This window comes from Tamandua tetradactyla, chromosome 10, assembly GCF_023851605.1.
Source record: "Tamandua tetradactyla isolate mTamTet1 chromosome 10, mTamTet1.pri, whole genome shotgun sequence".
NCBI lineage: Eukaryota > Metazoa > Chordata > Mammalia > Pilosa > Myrmecophagidae > Tamandua > Tamandua tetradactyla.
In genome coordinates, this window is record NC_135336.1 from 14,490,569 (window position 1) to 14,514,148 (window position 23,580).

The 23,580-nt window shown below is 40.0% G+C and overlaps 1 pseudogene; it reads left to right on the forward strand.

Annotated features, from left to right (window-relative positions):
* The first annotated feature begins 5,252 nt into the window (after positions 1–5,252).
* On the forward strand, positions 5,253–22,916 carry LOC143648925 (large ribosomal subunit protein uL6 pseudogene; annotated as a pseudogene).
* Positions 22,917–23,580: the final 664 nt, after the last annotated feature.

Below are 23,580 nucleotides of genomic sequence, written 5' to 3' on the forward strand. Positions count from 1 at the left end.
ATTTTCATGGTATGCTTTCAAAGCTCTATCCCATTATGCATAATATGAATACATGCCAGTTAAGGGCTTGGATAACAGTTGGGATTCTTCCAACATGTGTGCATTCATTCAGCACTATTTACTGAGCATGTCTTGTGTCTAGGAATTCTCCAATGCAAGGCAGGGAGGGTGTGTGGATTCCCCAAGATATTAATGGGTAGAGGTCATAATTCAAATTCTTCCAAAGCTTCATCCTGTGCTGGTTTGAAAGGATGTATGTACCCTAGAAAAGCCATGTTTTAATCCCAATCCTATTTTGTTAAGGCAGCATTTCTTCTAATCCCTATTCAGTACTGTATGTTTGAAACTGTAATTTGATCATCTCCCCGGAGATGTGATTTGATCAAGAGTGGTTGTTAAACTAGATTAGGTGGAGGCGTGTCTCCACTCATTTGGGTGGGTCTTGATGAGTTTACTGGAATCCTATAAAAGAGAATGACACACATCATCAAGAAAGTAGAAAGACAGCCTACACAATGGGAGACAATATTTGGAAACGACATATCAGATAAAGGTCTAGTATCCAGAATTTATAAAGAGATTATTCAACTCAACAACAAAAAGACAGCCAACCCAATTACAAAATGGGAAAAAGACTTAAACAGACACCTACCAGAAGAAGAAATACGGATGGCCAAGAGGCACATGAAGAGATGCTCAATGTCCCTGGCCATTAGAGAAATGCAAATCAAAACCACAATGAGATATCATCTCACACTCACCAGAATGGCCATTATCAACAAAACAGAAAATGACAAGTGCTGGAGAGGATGTGGAGAAAGAGGCACACTTATCCACTGTTGGTGGGAATGTCAAAGGGTGCAACCACTGTGGAAGGCAGTTTGGCGGTTCCTCAAAAAGCTGAATATAGAATTGCCATATGACCCAGCAATACCATTGCTAGGTATCTACTCAAAGGACTTAAGGGCAAAGACACAAACGGACATTTGCACACCAATGTTTATAGCAGCGTTATTTACAATTGCAAAGAGATGGAAACAGCCAAAATCTCCATCAACAGAAGAGTGGCTAAACAAACTGTGGTATATACATACGATGGAATATTATGCAGCTTTAAGACAAGATAAACTTATGAACCATGTAATAACATGGATGGACCTAGAGAATATTATGCTGAGTGAATCCAGCCAAAAACTAAAGGACAAATACTGTATGGTCCCACTGATGTGAACGGACATTCGAGAATAAACTTGAAATATGTCATTGGTAACAGAGTTCAGCAGGAGTTAGAAACAGGGTAAGACAACGGGTAATTGAAGCTGAAGGGATACAGACTGTGCAACAGGACTAGATACAAAAACTCAAAAATGGACAGCACAATAATACCTAATTGTAAAGTAATCATGTTAAAATACTGAATGAAGCTGCATCTGAGCTATAGGGTTTTTTTTGTTTTTGTTTGCTTGTTGGTTTGTTTGTTGTTGTTGTTTTTTACTATTACTACTACTTTTATTTCTTTTCTTTATATTAACATTTTATATCTTTTTCTGTTGTGTTGCTAGTTCCTCTAAACCGATGCAAATGCACTAAGAAACAATGATCATGCATCTATGTGATGATGTTAAGAATTACTGAGTGCATATGTAGAATGGTATGATTTCTAAATGTTGTGTTAATTTCTTTTTTTTTCTTTCCGTTAATAAAAAATAAAAATAAAAAAAAATAAAAAAAAAAAAGAGAATGACAGGAGAGAAAGCTAGGAGATTTGGAGAGAGCAGAATGACATAGCCACGAGAAGCAGAATGCATCAGCCAGCGACCTTTGGAAATGAAGAAGGAAAACGCCTCCTGGGGAGCTTCATGAAGTGAAGCCAGGAGAGGAAGCTAGCAGATGATGCTGTGTTTGCCACATGCCTTTCCAGGTGGGAGAGAAACCTTGACCCTATTCACTATGTGCCTTCTCACTTGAGAGAGAGACCCTGAACTTCATCGGCCTTCTTGAACCAAGGTATCTTTTCCTGGATACCTTAGATTGGACATTTCTATAGACTTGTTTTAATTGAGACATTTTCTCAGCCTTAGAACTGTGAACTACCAACTTTTTAAATTCCCCTTTTTAAAAGCCATTCCGTTTCTGGTAAACTGCATTCTGGCAGCTAGCAAACTAGAACATTCCTACAGTAAATGATTCTGTGTTACACAGTGTTGTGATGGTGGTTAACAAAGGCTTTGGCACATTTGGGAATATGGCTGTCACAAAAAAAATCAGGTCTTTCTGGGAAAAAGGTAGAGTTCCGTTACTATCTAACTTATAGGAACTCTCTAAGTGGATGCCTTCTTGCAATGCACTTCTTTTCCATTTAAGGCTAGGAAGGTAATATTCCTGTGATATCTTACACACTTTCCAGTTTGGATAGATTATATGGCATTTGAATATATCTCATATTTATGAGCGTTTACCCATTTTCTTAGCAGGAAGGAATTGCAATTTGTTTAATGAGATGTTAGAAATATCTGTCAGTTAGAGTTCTCATAATGTTGTGTTCAGTTCAGGCTTTCATGATAAAAAATCTGGGTCTTAAATTAGGGATCTTCTCAGGCAGAGATACTTTGTACTTAAAATTTTAAGTTATCATTATGCTAGTAGAACACTAAGAAAGAAAAAATCCCCTACCAGGGCTAGGGCTGCATTCTGGTCTCCCAGGAATTCTAAAACATTTTTTGATCACTGTCATTTTAGAAGCACCAAAAGGTGTGGAAAATAAAGGTTCTCAAAATATGGGCTGCAGTAGGGTGGTGAATTTGAACACCAACTCATCTTAGAGCCTGTACAGATGTACCAAGCAGCAATCATGGAAAGCCAGTTTAAAATTTATGCTTCAATTGAAGCCTTTTCTTTTTAATTATAAACATTAAGAAGAATAACATTCTTTTACATGTCACCAAAACTTCATGTCTGGCAGAAAACATAACCAAGCACCCAAACAGAACATTTCTACAATGTCTAAGAATTCAGTACCTTCTCCAACATAATTTCTAAGTTGCAGCACTCAAGCAGGCAGCAGCCAGTCACATACAGCCCCTTTCATTCCTGTTAAAAAATGTACAACCCACACCAACGTCCTTCTGAAGTCAGAAAATATCAATTCAAAGACCGGAGAAACTAATATGCAACTCTAAGTGGGCATGAAGGCCATAGTAAATTGCCACCTATTCATGAACTATATTTTGTGGGCAGGACTTCATGTTTAGTGCTTATTCTTTGTGCTTATTTCATCTGGACTGGCTTATCTTTGTCAAAAAATGGTGAAAGTTCAGAAGCTGATGCCTGAAAGGTTTAGGAGGCGAAAGGGTGAGAAAGAAGAAAGGTAGACCAGGAAATTTAAAACGGGCGGGTTTATTTCTGAGCTCCAAAGCTGACCTCACCAAATCCAAGATGGAGGGAAGTGAGTCAGCACCTGGGTAATGGTGTGGGCAGTTTTTAAGCAAGGGGGTCAGGTGACATCCAGAAGGGGCGGTTCTCCAAAGTCAGGTGTCCTGAAGGGGCGGCTCCAGAAGCCATGTTTGGAGGGGCGACACAGCCTCCGCAGCTCCCGTTGCGGTTCCCTTCCCAGTTTCCCTGACATTACAATGCCGAGTTGGCAACCCTTTACCTTTGCCTTTATATTTGAAAAATATCCCAACTAAACTACACAATATAACCAGTTTTCACACAGAAGCTTGATTCAAAATTCTGTTCTCCAAATCAGTTTGCTTCTTAGTGATGCTTAAATTCTAGGACTCTGAAATCACATTATTTGCACATGTAGTCAAAAGAATCGCATGGCTACTGCATGCCCCAACGAGATTAGGATCAAGTAACATCCTAATGCAGAAAAGAGGGCATGAAATAATGCAGTTGGCAGAAGAGAGCCACAGTGGACTTATGCTTAATGAGGAAGGAGACAGATGGAAGGGGGCTCTCTCTACTCAGCTCTCCTCTTCACCTTAAGTGAGGCACTTGGGATTGCAAAGGCAACATCTAGCTTTCAGGAGCATGTTGCTGCCAGGGATGGAAAGAGAAGCTCTTACACATCCTTTTCTCTCCTGTTCTAAAGTGTGGGCGAAGCATCTACTTTCATTTTTTGAACTAGTATAACCATTGCCAAAGAATGAGTAAAGGAAATTACATACATATCCTGTCCTCCTACATACGCCACCTGCTTGATGAAGCTGACTTGATTACCTATTTTATATTTTCTACCTCCACTCGTACTTACAAACTATTTTCTATGTGAGTAATGTGTGTATAGGATTCCTCTGTCACTAAACTGTAAACTTCCAAAGCTCTGCAATTAGTGCCAAGCGGAGTGCTTTATAATTGGTAGGTACAAAATAAACGCTTCACGAATGAATATGGTGGTGCTAGCGTCCATATTCAAATGAAATTTGGAAGTTATGATGGTTTTAAGAGATCTAATAAAAACTGAAAGCAAATAGGATAAATAAATCACCCTTTTACTTAGTGGTTTCCTTTACCCCAACCTCTTTTCCTCATTCTGTACACCATTATTGCATTAAATGGAGAGGGAGACACATTTTGAAGTGTCCTTCTGGAAATATATTTTATATTCACTATGTTTACTTAGATAAAGCTCAACTAAGCAATCTTTTGGATAAGATTTCCAAGTTTAAAGTCGCCCTAATGGGAATAGTATCGGTCTAGATAGGTAAAAGGTATGCTCCTTACTTTGTGCACTGGGCTTTCAGATGCCTCAGAACAAACTTCCAGACTTTAAAAGCTGACAGCATAGCTCCAAAGACTCTTACAGCATGCTGCCCATATAAAATGATCGAAAAGGGGAACGAAGGAACCCTCCATTCCTTTTAACTGAGAAGGAAAAATGGTCTTTAGCCCTTTTAGGACAAGGGTCTAATCAAAGACTAATCAACTCAGAGAACTGACAACTTTGTTTAGAAGCAAAAAGAACAGTTTTCACATGGCCCACTGCTCCATCCACTGTCTTAGGAAATCATCACGCAGAGGCTCAAGAGACTCTTCCCAACCTTTGTAAACCTCCTCTGGGCTCTAGATATCTACCTAAGTGCAGGGGAATCCACGTGAGGGGCACAGCACAGAACCACTCACAGAAAGGAAGGCCTTCTGTGGAACGGACTGAGACTAGGGACAGTGGAGAGGAGGACAAGTTCGTGCTTTGTGTTATTTAAGTTAATGTTTAAAATGATGCAAAATTGTGTCCAGGTGGCGGGGAAATGGCAGACAGGAAGGTGGGAGAGGGGAAGCCGCAGCAAGCCGGAACCGACCGAGGACCCCGCGTGGGGCGCCTGCTCAGGAGGGCCCGCGGCCGGCTGTCCTTCGCGTTCCCGCTGCCGGGGGAGGGACGGTGAGCAGCCCCGCACCCCGTGCACCGGAGCACCTGCGGGCCCTGCCTGGGCCTCGCGAAGGCGGACACGGCGCTCACGGCCTCCGCGAGGGCCCAGCGTGGATCCCTCAGGGTCTGGGGCACCCGGAGATCTCAGAACGGCGGGAAAGAAAGTAAGTCAGTTCGGGCCTCCGCAGGCAGGGGATCGCGTGGGACCGCACCGGGGCCCGCCGCGCAGTTCCAGCTCCGGGTGCGGGGCAGCAGGTGCGACTGGGGGGTGGTTATGGAGCTTGTGGGCTGCGGCCGCCCGGCAGGTGCCGAGTATCCCCGCTGGGGGCTTCCCCACTGCCTCGCTGCTGCTCCCGCACCAGGCAGCCGAGCTCGGAGTGCTCTGCTTGGCACGCTTACATTGTTTTTTTAAATGCAAATTTTATTGATATATATTCACATGCCATGTAATCATCCAAAGTGTACAATCAGTGGTTCACAGTATCATCATATAGCTGTGAATTCATCATCACAATAAACATTTTTTTCTTTTTTGTGAAAAGTAACATATATGCAAAAAAGCAATAAGTTTCAGAGCGCACTGCAACAATTCGTTATAGAACAGAGTTCAGAGTTTGGTACAGGTTACAATTTCACATTTTTAGGTTTTTACTGCTAGCTGCTCCAAGACACTGGAGACTAAAAGAAATGTCAATATAATGATTCAGTGGTCATTCTCATTTGTTAAACCTTACCTTCTCTGTATTTACGTTGGTTTTTGGTGTGTGAGAAAGGAAGATATGGGTGTAAGAGCAATAAAGTTAAGCAGAAAGGCTTTGGCCCTAAATTTGAATAGTTTGAATTCATGAAGTATTTTCTTCTAACAAATTTCTTTTAGAGATGCCCACCGAACCAGGAGCAAGCACTCCTTGCACCCAGAGTATAGTTTCCAAATGCTATTTACTAAGAGGTACCAGGACTCTTTGGGGGAAATGGTTGATTCCAAATCTGGGAAGCAGAGAGGGAAATTTACCAGATGAGCCTGGAACATCATATTTCACATGAGCTAATAAAGAACCTATCAAAGATGATAAGGTGATATCAAAAAGACTAAGAGTCAATTTAAAGAGGTGCCCAGTGACCAAAGATGGGGCAATTTGAGCATTAGAATTACAACTACAATGGATTAAAACTCATCTCATAATTTTGAAACCATGGACTTCATGATATTTAAAAAAAATAAAATCTTATTGGTTACCTTTGGTGGATGCTAGGGATCCATTCATTATTTTGAAAATTGGTTTAAAAAAAAGTGTGTTATGTATACCTAAGGTTAACTATGTAAATGATCAGGGAAAGCTTCCTTTTTTGAAGATATTCTGACTATTAAACACAGAAGCAATGAAAGTATTGCAGTATCACTGTTTTGCAATCCTTAGTGGATTTATGGATCGTGTCTTTGATCATTGACTGTCAAAAGAAAAATAGCCAGCTAAAACCTAAATCCAGATCCAACTACTAGTTTATTAAAAATACAGAGGACTGGGGGAACATGTTAAATTGATACCACCAGGTGCAATCACCAAAACTCAGACTGCGGGAAATTCTATGATTTTCCAGCATATGATCCAGCTTCTTCAACAAAGAAATCATGAGAAGGAGGAACATAAAGATTAAAAGGGATTTACAGCATATACTGAAGTATTTCTGGATTAAAAATGATAATGATGATATATTTTGCTTCAGAACAATGCAGGGAGTGGTTAGTGATGAAATAAGATTAGCCACGTGACTTATTAGTTGTTGAAAGTGGGTGATTGGCTCACAAGGGTTGGTAACAACATTCTCCCTCCTTTTGTTTACGTTAGAATTTTCCATGGTTTTAAGAAAAGGGGCAGAGGAAAGAAAAGAAAATTTTAAAGATAAAGAATAGAGCCACAGAAAAGCCAAGTAAACAAAAAAAGAAAGAAAGAAAGAAAGAAAGAAGTTTCCTGACTGCCAGGCGCCCCTGTCGAGAACCGCAGTGCCAAGTGGAGTCTAGTCATCAGTAACCCCCTGTTGAAGCCACATGCCCTTGAGGTTCAGCTGCAGTTTAAGAGGATGAAGTTTCTCCCAGGGCAATATGAGAGTAGCAAGATGGATAAATTCATAATGCAGGATGCAGGGGCCGGGCAAGCAAGTAGCTGCCCCTGATGAGAAGAGAAGTTTTCAATTTTTTTTCCCTATCCCTTTATTCACCAGACAAGTTATAATGTCTACCATGAATGTGTGTGCTTGTGAGCTTACATGTGTGCACTTGAGTGCACTTCATGAGTCTACAAGCCTTAATCCCAGCCCAAAGCAGCCATGTGGCCTAGAGAAAGAGAGCAAATTTTTTTTTTTATTTTTTTTTATTATTAATTAAAAAAAGAATTAACAAAACAATTAGAAATCATTCCAATCTACATGCACAATCAGTAATTCTTAATAACATCACATAGTTGCACATTCATCATTTCTTAGTACATTTGCATCGATTTAGAAAAATAAAAAGACAACAGAATAAGAATCAAAACAATAATAGAAAGAAAAAAAAACAAAAAAAACAAAAACAAAAAACCTATACCTCACATGCAGCTTCATTCAGTGTTTTAACATAATTGCATTACAATTGGGTAGTATTGTGCTGTCCATTTCTGAGTTTTTATATCAAGTCCCGTTGTACAGTCTGTATCCCTTCATCTCCAATTATCCCTTCTCTGAGAAAGAGAGCAAATTTTGAAGTTAAGCCAACTGAGCCTCAGGTCCGGCTCAGCCACTTAGTAGCTTGCGACCATGGATGGGTTCTATCTCTGAACCTGTTTCCTCAATAAAATGGGGATAATACTCAGTACCAGTTTGATGTTGTCAGAATTAGAGATGATAGCTGGACCATGCATGACAGGGTTCCTTGCATATAGTAGCCATTTTTATTTATTACTGGAAAGAAGTTTGCACACATCTTGGACTTTTCTCTTACCATAATAGCTGGATCAGACGCCAGGTGATAAGACTGGTGGAGACGGGTAGAGAGGCTCAGTAGTTCCCTCCTGTGACTAAAAGAGGGGAAAAGAAAGCTGCTTTATTCTCCCAACCTTCTCAAATCCTGCCTGTTCTGCAGAGCTCCTTTCAAGCTCTGCCGCCAGACAAAATTAGTATCACCTCTTTTCTCCATAGCTTTCCTACAGATCTGTTTTAACATATCATATGACTCCTCTTATTAGTATAATTTTCTTTTTTTCCGCATCTGTCTCCCACACCAGGCTGTAAATTTCCGTATAGGGGACGAATCTTCTTGATCTTTCTTTTCCATCCAGGTGCCCTGCTCACTGACTGGCACATTGGAGATTCTTCAAAAATGCTTGCTGGGGGTGCGAGGGTGGTTCAGTGGTAGAATTCTCACCTGCCATGCGGGAGACCCAGGATTGGTTCCCGGGCCATGCACAATGTCCCAAACAAGCAAACAGAAGAAACCAACAAAAACAAAAAAATTCAACAAATGGTGCTTCAATAATGGGATACTCACATGGAAAAGAAATGAAATGTGACCCTGCCATACAGCACATAATAATAATAATAATAATAATAATTGCTGCATCGAATCTTGCACAACAAAGGCCAATGGTGTGTGTGTGTGGGGGGGTGTCAATGTTTGTCCTCCACTTTAAACCCTGTACCATATAATCCATGAATGGAGATATAATCCTTTAAAGCCCTTATATACCATTTTCTGATACAGAGCATTCAAAAAATATTAATATCTTCTCCTTCAAATTTTCAAAACATCCATGAAAATTCCTCATTGAAATGTATTTAATTCCTTCTTTTCTTTTCCCTTAATAATGTAGAGGTGCTAGAATTTCTCTAAGTGCTGTATGGCTTTCAGATAGCACTTGTTTGCTGGACACATTGGGACCAAGATTCTTAACCTGGAAACGATGAGTTTCAGCAGTTTATGAACCCTTGAGTTTGCATGCAAAACTGTACAATGATGGGTGTGCACATATATGCATTTTGGGGTGGAGGGATGGTTCATGGTTTTTTAAGCATATTCTCAGATGGGTCCCTGAACTAACAAAGGAGAACTATTTACTGCATTAGGTATAAGAAGTGCAAAATAATGAGGTGTACTAAATGCTCACTGGAAATTCTTTTAAAAAGTCACACAGATAGTACTCACTATTAATTTTTGGCAAATAAGGGCCGGGAAATACCCTTTTAAATTATTTCAGTATGCCTTATGATGGTACCAAAATGCTCTAATGACAAACATCTTGTGGGAAAAGGAAGCCCAGCAGAAAGGAGAAAGGGCGTGAACTACAGTGATAAATTCTATTGCAGATATTTGAGCAGCTATTGCTAGAAAACCCTACAATGCCAATGATTCAGTTTCCAGATCTTAGAAACATATTAATCAAGGCTCTGAAGCCAGACAACTTTAGAAGAAAAGAGAATGTAAGCCACAAAAAGGAACAAAGTAATCTCTCTGCAAAAAGGTCTAAATACAATGGCACACTCCACTCATCCTTCCTCCTCATTGCTCATTTCTTCTTTCCTGCAGCAAACCTGTTCAGACTCGTGACCTAAACACTAACCTCCTAAGTATTTTGATTATTTTTTTTGTTTTATATTAGTCGTCAGACAGTTTCACATCAATCAGGTTGCTTCAAGCTGAAAAAGACACAAAGGTCCCTCTTTGTTCACAGAGGAATAGAATCAGATCCCTTATCCTTGCACTTAGGACCCTTCACAATTTGGTCTTTAAACTTTTCTAAGGTTCTCTCACATCGTCTGCACATACCCACCCTTTGACAAGGATAGCTTACTTGTCCTCTGCCATATATGTTTGATAGTTCCCATTTGCTCAGGCTCAGAATGTCCTATCCATTAGGCTGTCCCCTTATCTCCTTCCAGAATTGCACCCCTCCATCAAGGCTACATTCTTGTCCTCCTCACTACCCCTGCCTCCCAGCCGATTGTATTTCCCTCCGTAAACTCCAGCATTTCACATTTACCCTTGTTTTTTTTTTTTGTTGTTTTGTTTGCAATCTTATCAAGATCTATTTATACACCATACAAACTATCCAAAGTTTACAATCAATAGCTCACAGAATCATCACATTGCCTTCGTTTTTTGTGGATCTTTACCAGTGATTAGCTTGCTTATGTTTGTTCATGTTTTACTTCCTCAAACCTTCCATGAGGTTTGAGCTCTAATGTGGCCCATAGGTGCAGCCTGATCTGGCCTCAGCCAGCTTCTTCGGCCTCAGCTTCCCCCTTTACAATTTATAGCTAGCCATCTCTAGTACCAGTTCTTGGACACTCCAGCCATAATATCTCACTGCTTCCTCTGCCTGGATGCACAGCTCCATTTCTTTGACTCTTGCTCAACTTTGAGGTCTTAGTCTAGGCGTTGCTTCTAAATGAGAAGTCTCCCCCAGACTCCATCAGAAACCACAGGTTGGTAAGATCAGGCCAGCCAAATGCAGTGTGTTTCTATGTGTGTTTGTGTGTGCGTGTGTTTAGCAAGAGGAAATGAGAAGTATCCAGATCTTCATGAGCTCTCCACCCTTCTCTGCATTTTCTTCTTTCCCTGTCTCCACCTAGTTCCCTCTGGATGCCAGCCATCTGAAACTGCTTGCAGTAGCCCTGAGTACACTCTTTGTGCTTCAGTTCAGTTCCTTTGTACACAGTTTTCCTTCTGCCTTGGACTTCATCTAATTCATGCTCTTTCACCTTGTTAACTTCTACTTATCCTTCGATGTCTAGCCAAAGGGTCTATAAAATTGAGACAATGGTAATAATTTGTAAGCTTATAAGATCATTAGGTAAGTTCATAAACCAATCTGGGAACATAGTACATGCTCAGTAATTGTTAGCTGTTATTATTTTTACTATCAGCATCATTAACACCATCTTCTCTCTGACTGTCACTGTGCATAATATTTATTGTGATGGCTTAAACTTGCATGCATTCCAGCAAAGAATGTTCTTAAAGTTAATCCATTCCTGTGGATATAGACCCATTGTAAGTAGGGTCTTTTGGTGAGTAGGATTTTAACTTACAATGTGTCCCACCTCATTCAGGATGTGCTTTAATCCTTTTACTGGGGTCCTTTATTAGAGGATGAAATTCAGACCAAAAGAGAGAAAGCCACAGAAGCAAGAAGCTGAAAGCAAGGAAACCTGGAAGAGAAGGAAAGACCAGTAGACACCGCCATTTGCCTTGCCATGTGGCAGAGGAGTCTGGGATGGCCAAAAACCGGTCTTTCAGGAAGAGAGCATTACCTGATGATGCCTCTGTTTGGACATTTTTCTCAGGTCCAAACTGTAAGCTTGTGAGACAATAAATTCCCACTGTTAAAAGCCAACCCATTTTGGCAGCCTAACAAATTAAAGCATTTATTTACAAGTATCAGCCATTTATCATGCTGTAAATTATTGCTTTTCATGTCTGTCTCCCCACTATCATATGATTTCCTTGTTGACTGAATGATCTTCAGATAACTAGGTCATTCAACAAGTCCTATCAAAGCATCAACAATCAAAGCTTGAAGCTCCAGAAATCCTACAGGGAGTTATGAAAAGGAAAACATCAATGGGAGGAAAAGGCTATGGGAAAAGGAACAAGTAAACAAGCTTGAAAAGAATGCCTTAGAAACAACCACAGGACTCTTATCCACCATCTGTGAGAGAGCAAGTCGATACGCCCTTAGTTTGTAAGGCACTTCGGCACTCAGTATTAAAATGTTAACCGAGCAATGCCACTTTTTGGAATCTGTTCAATAAAACACACACCCGAGTATGCAAGGACACATGATAGAGTTGACTTTTACATTACTTGTAAGAATAAAAAACTAGAAATACCTCAAATGCCCATCAATAGGGGACTAATTAAATTAATTGTGGGACCATAGGTCATTGATACAATGAAATACGATGCAGCTTTTAAAAAAGAGGGAAAGCTGTATGTCCTGAAGTTAGAAGTTCACCATATATATACATTTAAGTGGAAAAAGAAGTTGAAATGTATTAGCCTCATTTTATTTGTCAATTATACAATATTAAGTTACAATTAAATGAGCTTTAATAAAGGTAGACTATCCTGTGACGACCTCTGTGATTTTGATGTAGAACACCCCCAAAAGTTATCTTGTATCCCTTCGAAGTCATTCCATATCCCCACCTTCTGGCCCCTGGCAACCACTGATCTGTTTCCTATGACTAAGGTTTTTACCTCTTCTAGAATTGCATATAAATAGAATTATACAGTATATAGTATTGAGTTTGGCTTCTTTCACCTAATACAATGCTTTTGTGATTCACTTGCATTTTGTGTGCATGAATAGTCCATTCCTTTCTTATTGCTGAGTGATACTTCATTATAAGAATGTACCACAGTTTATTTTATCCATTTGCCAGTTTATGAACACTTGGGTGGTTTTCAGTTTTTGATGACTATGAATAAATCAACTATAAACATTTGTGTACAGTTTTATTTAATTAAACTTTATTTAAATAAAGACATTGTAAGTTCACATACACTTATAAGTGATATCACAGAGAGATCCCTTTACTCAGGTTCCCCTCATGGTAATGTTTTGCAAAATTATAGTGTACTATCACAATCAGGATATTGATATTGATACAATCAAGATAAAGAACAGTTCCATCTCCAAAGAAATACCCTTGTGTTGCCCCTCCTTTCCATACGAACTGTTCTAGTTTGCTAGCTGCTGGAATGCAATATACCAGAAACAGAACAGTTTATAAAAAGGGGGATTTAATCAGTTGCTAGTTTACAGTTCTAAGGCCAAGAAAATGTCCCAATTAAAGCAAGTCTATAAAAATGTCCAAATTAAGTTACCAAAAAGAGGTTACTTTCACTCAAGAAAGGCCAATGAAGTTCAGGGTTTCTCTATCAACTGGAAAGGCACATACATGGCAAACATGGCGGCATCTTCCAGTTTCCTCTCCCGGCCACTTGCGTCATGAAATTCCCCCAGGGGCGTTCTCCTTCTTCATCTCCGAGGGTCGCTGGCTGGTGGACTCTGTAGTTCTCATGTCTCTGCTGCTCTCATCATTCTCAGGCCTTCTCCAAAATGCTTCCTCTTTTAAAGGATTCCATTAAACTAATCAAGACCCACCTGGAATGGGTGGAGTCACATCTCCCTCTATTCAAAAGTTAATACCCACATTTGGGTGACTCACATCTCTGTGGAGATAACTCAATCAAGTTTCCAACCCTAGTTCTGAATAGGAATTAGAGGAAATGGTTGCTCCCACAAGTTTGATTAAGATTAAAACATGGCTTTTCTAGGGCACATAATCCTTTCAAACCAGCACACTCCCCAACCCCTAGCAACCACTAATCTGTTCTGCATTTCTATAATTTTGTCATTTCCAGGACAATTATATAATATACATCATACAGCATGTAACATTTTGGGATTGGTTTTTTTCTACTCTGCAGAATTCTCTGAAGATTCATCTAGGTTATTGTGTATATAGTTTATTCTCTTTTTTTTTTATGAATCACTGACTATTATTCCTTGTTATGGATGTACCACAATTTGTTTAACCATTCACCTGTAGAGGGCCATCTGGGTTATTTCCAGTTTGGGGCTACTATGAAGAAAGTTACTATGAATATTCGTGTTCAGGTTTTTGTGTGAACATTAAGTTTTCATTTCTCTGGGATAATTTCCTTAACTAGTTTATTCTGGAGGTTATTTTTAATCTTTTACGTAGGATTTTCTTGCTGGATGACTTTGTTCTCTATCTGTTCTTTGACATGCGGTTCAACTTATTCTAGACCTCTAGCATAGATTCTGTTTAGCCAATCAGAATTTTTCTGTTTTTGTTTTTCTGTTTCTTGCCCTGCATATATGGAGCCTTTTTTTTTTTTATGAGGAGGGTCTCCTCAGATATTACCGACTCCAGTCAGATTTTCCCAGACCAGACAGTCCTCTTCTCAAGAGGAAAGAGTCACCTGCATCAGTTTTCCCTGAGGGTGAGACCTAACAGTTTATCAGACTTGCCTATGAAGCCTCTGGACTCTGCTCTTCCTTTCCTTCCCAGCATGTGGCGCTTGCCTGCCCGTGACTTCCCACCAGTGTAAAGTAATGTGATGCCTTTAATTTCAGCAGACTCTCCCTGCCCAGAGACAGAGATGAGGTTGTAGGTTGGCATTAATTGCTTCAGTTTTCCAGTCCCTGGGGCCTGAATTCCTTCAGGGAAGGATTCCATTTGAGCTGGACCCCACATTTCGGTTGGGGAAGGTACAGCTTTTAGGAAATTAGCTCCTTTCACTTGACCAGTTACTTTGTCTCTCAGACAAGCTTAATTCTGCCCTTGCCTGAGGCAGTGCTGGAGCCTTAGAAGGTTTTCAGTTCTATCTAATGAGCTGTTAAATAGTAGGAAAAAAGCAAAAAAAAAAAAATCCTTTTCAGAGCAAATCCTTGGGTTTGTCAATTAAGAGCTTAAGTTGGTACATGGCTCTATGTATCTCCAGGCTCCATGTACCCCCCCCCTTTTTAGGGTCCAACTTTTTTCAGTATTTTGTGCTGACTCAAAAAGCCTTTTTTCCCCCCCTACCCCATCAGGCCCACCCCCACTCTGCTGGGGCAAAAACTCCTAGTACCTTTTGTGCTTATTCCAGGTTTATTTATGCTGGGGGCCTATTTTCAGTAGTCAGAATTTGATACCTAATTCCACAATTGGAGCTTGGTTGAGCTAAGCCCTTGCTGCTAGTAAAGTCTGTTTTCTTTCCCCTCAGGGAGCCAGCCTGCTGTGCCAATGGGGAAGGGGTGCCAGCCTCTACAGCTTGGGGGACTTACAGTTCTTTGAGGGGTCTCAGCTGTTCCACCTGGTCCAGACTGATGTACACTGTGTGTTTGGTCACTGATGTAGCCCCAGCAGTTGTTTGGTACTGTTCCTGGCTATTTACTAGCTGCTCTTTTAGCTCATTTTTGTAATTGGTTGTTTGTTTTATGTTTGCTTTAAGAATCCTTGACATATTCTGGATACAAATTATTTGACAAATATGTTTTGTGAATGATTTCCCCCAGTCTTTGGCTTTCCTTTTCATTTTCTTAACCTTGTCTTTTGAAGAACAAAAGTCTAATTTATTTATTTTTCCTGATATATTTGATAAATTAATACATACTCAATCCTAAATCACAAAGACTGTCTCCTAGTTTTTATTCTAGAAATTTTATACTGTTAGCTCTTACATTTAGGTATATGATTCAATTCAGATTAATCTTTGTATATTGTATGAGGTAAGTGTTGAGGTTCATTTGTTTGTGCATGGATAGAGATTATTACAGCACCTTTTTGTGGGAAACATTGCCATTTTTTCATTAAATTGCCTTGACATCTTTGTAAAAAATAATGTACTATTTGGTTCACATTGCAAAGCTTTAGACTATATATGTATGGGTCTATTTATGGACTCTATTCTATTCTACAATATACTAGATGTGATATTAGAAACTTTTTACTTTCAATGTAAGAAATTTTTGTAAAATTTAATTTTATAATAATGTGCCTATAATACTTTTATAGTCAGGAAAAATGATAAGGATATATGAAATGAAAAATTATCTCTTGAAGAAAAAAACTGAATACAGTGGTTGGAATGTTAACTTGGAGAAATATCCCAGCAGACAGAGCAAAAAGACAAAGAGATAGAAAACAGGATTGAAAAGTAAGAAATTAGAGTACTAGTCCAAGAGTCCTTGCAGCTGAATAACAGTGTTTTGATAAAGAGAGAAAGAGAAAAGAAGGGGAGGGCACAATCAATGATAAAATCAAAGAACCTAATGAACTACCAGATTGAAGGGCCTATGAGTGACCAGTACTATTTTGGGGACCAAGGAAGATTTTACAGCTCCCAAAGGGAAAAAAGCAGGTCACATTATTTGTTTACTCTTACTGAGAAGCTATAGAAGTTTTTAACCATCTGAATAATTTGCCAAGATGACAAAGATTCTATGTCTTATCAGACCAATATATTTATTGATATGTAAAAGATAAAAATAAAAATAAAATATGTCATATACAAATTTTATGACTCATGATAACTTAGGACTTTTCATCAACAACACTAAAAACCAAACTACAATGAATCAATGCCTTTAAAATTCTGTAGGATGTCATTTCCTGTCTAGAATTCTATACCCAGTCATACTATCAATCAACTCTGAGTCAAAAAAAGCTGTTTTTTAAGCATGTTAAGTTTTCAACATTTTTAACTATAATGCACCCTTTCTCATAAAGCTATGGGAGAATATTCTCCACCAAAATAGAGTAAATCAAGGAGGAAGAGCCAAACAGGAGGAAGATAAAGAGATTCCCCAGGAGAATGGTGAAGGAATATAAAGAGCAACCAGTTCCTTTTGGAGAAGTGTGACTAAAGAAACAGATTTGTTAGGAACTGCAATCACCAAAATTCCCACTGACATCATACCCTCTTTAAAACTTGGGTACAGATTTATTTGGATTTATCACGACTTGGCCATATGTTAAGGAAATTCCTAACCACCAAACTCTGCTCTGCTGCTTGAATCAGCTGAAGATGCTCATTTCACAAAAACACGCCATCCCTGAAGTGTTTTTGCTTGATCTGTTCCTGAGATCTGTACACAGATGATGCTGAGCAGACCACTCTCTGTGACCCTAGGTCTACAGGTGTCCAGTGCCTGGCCCATAATGTAAATCAACCAGATTCCCAGATTCAGGTGAGCATTCATGGCCAGAGACTTATTTACTTGAAGGAAGGAAGCTTAAGCCCCTTACTAGTAAGTGCCCCTCCTAAAGCCTGGTCCTTAATTTAGTATTTGTCATTTTGAACTCATAGTCTTCTAAAAGACAACTCAAGATTATATATTCTTCAACCCCATAAACCTGGATCTGTCCCAATTTGGCTTTTGAGCCCAGAAAGGCTCCTGAAACTCTCAGGAACGCTGAAGCCACGCTATAATCTAAAAACTCTATTCAGTTTTTTCTGGGAAATCTCATTTAATACTAGCAATAATGTTCTATTTTTACATAACTAGCTTTGTGCTAGCCACCCCGTTATTCAAGTCTAAGCACTCACTTGTTTAGGGATATATTACATAAGGGGTAAAACTACAAAGTAACCTGGAATGATTAACCAAAAAATCAGTAAAATGGTTACCCCTAGGAGGGGAAAGGGGAAGCAGAGATTGGAGAGGGGCACATAGCTGGACTTCTAAGGTACTAAATGATGACAAGTATTTGTTTCATTATTTATCTTTACACTGTGAATTTACTCTTCCATAAATGTGATACCTTTCACAATCTAAAAATGGGAAGAAGTGACTAAAGTACAGTTTCCTCTCTTCATTTTTCGCTGGAGACAGTGAGTAAATACGTGCAGAGTCATTGTCAATAGCAAATTAACTACAAAAGGAAACATTGGCTTTCTAACATTCTAATAAACCTGTGCCTGGTTGGACAGGAAAGTGGTTACTGCAAGAACATCCATTAGCTGATTGTGCAGGCAAGGGGAAATGTCCAGCTGGGTTTTTCAAGCTCTGGTGGCACACAGTATCTTTCTGTAGTCAAGAGGATTTGGTCCTTGATTCTACAGCTTCAGGAACTTGAAAATTTTAGCCGGTCCCCTAGGCCTGCTTGAGCTCTGAGGGATCTCCTCTTAATGACCAGCCACCTCTAAACTTGAGGGAAGGAATCATGTTTCTTCCACTTTTTGGTTCCTAGCATCTAGCAAAGTGACAACTTGCAGCACAAAGGTTAATAGACCTTTCTGGCAACCTGGATATTGTGTGTTCCAGACAAGACCCGCCCCTCCTACTCTGGAGAGATATAACTCCCTTCCCAAGGCCTGGAAGCCTGGCCCTAAGGTTTAGCCAAGACTCTGTGAAAGATCAAAATTACTCATCTTACTGCAAGTCCTCTCATGCTCTCCTCATCCCTGGTGTGGGCCTAGATACCCACTCCTGGCAGAGTGCCAGCAAGGGCTCAGGAAATGGAAGCAGAAATAGAGAAGCAAAGAAAAAATATGTCCAGGAGCCACAGGGGGGCTTGTTTTCCTAGTCAGCCTACTTTGTGGTCTTTGCCTTATTTTCATATGTATAAAGCCCTGGACAACCCTGTAGATAGGCTCAGACCTGGAGTTTCCTTGGAAGTATCTTTTAGTAAAGGATCAGTCTTGATCTTTGGTAAAAAAGCAATGGGTACAATGCAAAGCGTGACCCCCTAATGCAAACTATGGACTACAGTTAATAGTATAATTATAATAATTTTGTTTCATCAATTGTAATGTTGCCAGATTGAGTTTCTAGGTTCTTGGCCATGTCATGAGAAAGAATTCAAGGGCACAGCACAGATCAAGTTAAGCAGGCAGAAAATTTATTAGGTACGCATTCAGAGAAAGACCATTGTTCTAGTTTGCTAGCTGCCAGAATGCAATATATTGGAAATGGAATGGCTTTTTAAAAGGGGAATTTAATGAATTGCTAGTTTACAGTTCTAAGGCTGAGAAAATGTCCCAATTAAAACAAGTCTATAGAAATGTCCAATCAAAGGCATCCAGGGAAAGACACCTTGGTTCAAGAAGGCCAATGAAAGTCAGGGTTTCTCTTTCAGTTGGAAGGGCACGTGGTGAATACAGTTAGGGTTCCTCTATCATCTAGAAAGGCACATGGTGAACATGATGTCATCTGCTAGCTTCTTCTCTTGGCTTCCTGTTTCATGAAGCTCCCTGGGAGGCATTTTCCTTCTTTATCTCCAAAGGTCGCTGGCTGGACTCTGGTTCTCATAACTATATCATTCTGCTCTACTCTCTGAATCTCTTTCTTTCTCCAAAATGTTTCCTCTTTTATAGGACTCCAGAAACTAATCAAGACCCACCCAAAATGGGTGGAGACATGTCGTCACCTAATCCAGCTTAACAACCACTCTTGATTAAATCACATCTCCGGGAAGACGATCTGATTACAGTTTCAAACATACAGTAATGAATAGGGATTATTCTGCCTTTATGACATGGGATTTAGATTAAAACATGGCTTTTCTAGGGGACACACATCTTTTCAAACCAGTGCAAGCATGTAGGCACTCTCACAAGGAGAGAGAAGCAAGAGATGAGAAGCCTCAAACGGTGGGGCACTCTGCCTTTTTTAAAATATATATATTTTTGTTGCGCTATCTTGACACACCATACAGTCCATACAAAATATACAACCAGTGGCTTAAAACATCATTACAAACTTGTATATTCAGTACCATGATCATTTTTAGAATTTGTGCATCACTTCAGAAAAAGACACAGAAAGAAAAAACTCATATTTCCCATACCCCTTACCCCTCCCTCTCATTGACCAGTAGTGTTGCAACCTACCCTTTTTTTACCCCTTATCCCCACCCCCCCATTATTTATTTATTTGTCCTTATTTTTTTACTTATCTGCCCATACTCTGGATGAAGGGAGCATCAGACAAGATTTTCACAATGACACAGTCACATTGTAAAAGCTATATAGTTATACATTCTTCTTCAAGAATCAAAGCTACTGGAGCACAGCTCAACAGTTTCAGGTACTTTCCTCCACCCATTCCAATACACCATGAACTAAAAAGGAATATCTATATAGTGCATAAGAATAACCTCCAGGATAACCTCTCAACTCTGTTTGAAATTTCTCAGCCACTGAAACTTTATTTTGTTTCATTTCTCTCTTCCTTCTTTTGGTCAAAAAGTCTTTCTCAGTCCCGTGATGCTGGATCCCAGTTCATCCCACAATCTACTTTCATAGATTTTGGTTCCTTTTTCTTATTTGTATTAACTATTTTACTACTCTCCCCTTCTCTGTCCTTTGTGGATGTTTGATCATAGATTACTCACTCAAGCGGGTTGGGTGGCTCCAGGTGCTATATATTGCTTAACTTTGCTTAATCCCTCTTCCCCCTCCTTGTTCAGGGCTCTTTCTCCTACTTCCCTTCTCTCCAGGGTGGCTCCTGGTGGTAGAGAGTACATTTGGCCAGTCCCTGGTGCTTTTTGCTTATGTGAATAGCCGCAGGCAGACTGTTTATGCAGGACAGGCCCTCTTGATCTTGATAAACTATTCTTGCTCAAGGGCTTTGTGCAGGTTTGAAAGTTCCCCCCCAAAGCCATGTTTTAATCCTGAGCCAATCTTGTGGGGCAGCTGTTTCTTTTAATCCTGTTTTAATAATGTAGGTTGGAATCTTTCGATTAGATTATCTCCACGGAGATGTGACACACCCAATTGTGGGTGTTAATTTTTTTTTTTTACCTTTTTTATTGTATAGTATAACATATATACAAAGCAAAGAAAGCCAAAAGCAATAGTTTTCAAAGCACTCTTCAACAAGTAGTTACAGGACAGATCCCAGAGTTTGTCATGGGCTGCCATACAATCCTCTCAGATTTTTCCTTCTAACTGCTCCAGAACATTGGAGGCTAGAAAGTATATATTTTTTATCATCACAATCGGTATTTTTTTCTTGTTTGTGAAAAATAACATATATACCAAAAAGCAATAAATTTCAAAGCACAGCACAATAATTAGTGTGGAACAGATTTCAGAGTTTGGTATGGGTTACAATTCCACAATTTTAGGTTTTTAGGCTGCTCTAAGATTCTAGAGACTAAAAGAAATTTCAATATAATGATTCAACAATCCTACTCATTTGTTAAACTCTACCTTCTTTGTATAATTTCACCACCACCTTGATCTTTCTCCCACTCTTTAGGGGTATTTGGACTATGCTCATTCTAGCTTTTTCGTGTTGGTACACCCAATTGTGGATGTTAACTTTTTAAAAAAATTTATTTATTAATTAAAAAAAATTAGAACAAACAAACAAAAACATTAACATATAATTCTGTTTGTGGGTGTTAACTTTTGATTGGGGGAGATGTGACTCCACCCATTCCAGATGTTTCTTGAGTAGTTTACTGGAATCCTTTAAAAGAGGAAACATTTCGGAGAGAATCTTCAGAAATGACAGAGCCTAGAGAAACGACAGAAGCCTCAGAGCTGACAGAGAGAGCAGATGTAGATTCTTGGAGAACAGTTGCTTCAGAGAACAGAGACACAGATGTTTGAAGATGCTTGGAGCCCATCGGACATCACCATGAAATGTTAAGCCAGAACCTGGAGAGAGCCAAGGGAAGCCAAGAGATGAAAGCCAGCCTCAGAGAAGCAAAGTGAGGAACCCCCACAGGAACAGAGGCTGAAAGTAATGGAGCCCAGGAGCCAGGGACCAGCAGATGCCAGCCATGTAACTACCCAGCTCTCAGAGGTGTTCCTGACCCACTGCCTTTTCTTGACTGAAGATAATCTCTTGTTGGTGCCTTAATTTGGACACTTTCACTTCCTTAGAACTGTAAACTTGTAGCTTATTAAAATCCCTTTTTAAGAAGACATTTCAGCTGCATCTACTGTGAGAATGAAGACCATTCTCAGTGTGGTAGTTAGATTCAGGTGTCAACTTGGCCAGGTAAAGATACCTAGTTCTGTTGCTGTGGACGTGAGCCAATGGCATGTGAACCTCATCTGTCACTGATTACATCTGCAGTTGGCTAGGAGGCGTACCTGCTGCAATGAATGATGTTTGTCTTAATTGGCTGGTGCTTAAATGAGCGAGTGCAACGGAGCACAGCCCAAACAGCTCAGCATTCCTCATCTCAGCACTAGCAGCTCAGGCCAGGCCTTTGGATATGCAGAAAACAATCGCCCTGGGGAAAGTTGTTGGAACCCAGAGGCCTGGAGAGAAGGCCAGCAGAGATCACCCGTGCCTTCCCACGTAAGAAAGAATCTCAGTTGAAAGTTAGCTTCCTTTCCTCTGAAGAACTATATGTTAACTAAATAAATCCCCTTTTATTGAAAGCAAATCCATCTCTGGTACGTTGCATTCTGGCAGCTAGCAAACTAGAACACTCAGCAACCAAACTGTCCACATTCCAGAAAATGTCGACATCACACTGAAGGGAATGCACAGTTATTGTGAAGGGGTCCCCTGGGGGAACCCTGCAGAGGGACTTCAGTCACATCAGTGTAGAATTCAGTCTACTTGGGAAGAAAAAGAAGCGGCTTCAGGTTGACAGATGGGGAAATAGAAATGAACTGCTAAAGTTCACACTCTCTGTAGTCCTGCATGGAACAATATCCAGGGTGGCGCCCTGGCTTCCGTTACAAGACGAGGTCTGTGCACGTTCACTTCCCCATCAGCGTTGTCATTCAGGAGAGTGGGTCTCTGGTCGAAATCCGAAATTTCTTGGGTGAAAAATACATCTGCAGGGTGCAGATGAAGCCAGGTGTTGCCTGTTCAGTATCTCAAGCCCAGAAAGATGAGTTAATTCTTGAAGGAAATGGCATTGATCTTGTATCAAATTCAACTGCTTTGATACAGCAAACCACAATGGTGAAAAACAAGGATATAAGAACATTTGGGGATGATATCTATGTCTCTAAAAAAGGAAGTTTAGCAGGCTGATGAATAAATCCAAGGAGCTGTGCAGCCGTGGAAACAAGATACCAGGCCTATTTGATTTTAAAATGCAATAAAGTTCATCTGTTAAAAAAAAAAAGAGCCATTCCAGGTCTGGTATATCACATTCTGGCAGCTTGCAAATTAACACAGGCTTCTTCACAGTATATTCTCTTTCCTCTTAGGTCCCTGCTGTAGCCTGTCTTGGCAGCAAGGCACCACATCAGTGCAAAACATAAATAATAGGGAAAACTGCATGTGGCAAGGGAAGGAGTACATGGAAACTCTGTACTTTCTGTATGATTTTTCTATTAATCTGCAACTGCTGCTAAAAATTAAAAAAATCAATGGGGAAAATTTCTAAAATGCATACCACCAAGCAAAGTATAGCCTCAGTTTCCTCTGCATTAGAGCACTGCAGCCAGAGTTTCAGACACCAGAGTGTGCAGCTAGGACCAAATCCAGGGCCCCTGCAAGCAACAGAGAGACACTTGACCCATTAGGCCCATGCTGGCTGCCTTTGGGACAAGCAGGTGGTTGCTGTGTCCAGGAGATACCAAAGCAGTATAAGGCCTGGCCCTTGGCCAGAAATTGTTCAGATTTTAAAAGCTCAGTGTCAGGGCTGCAGGAGTTCTTCAGTTGATCTCGTCCATCAGGAAACTGAGACTCAGAAGGGAAGTGGTGCAGAGTGACAGTGACAGAGCCAAGCTT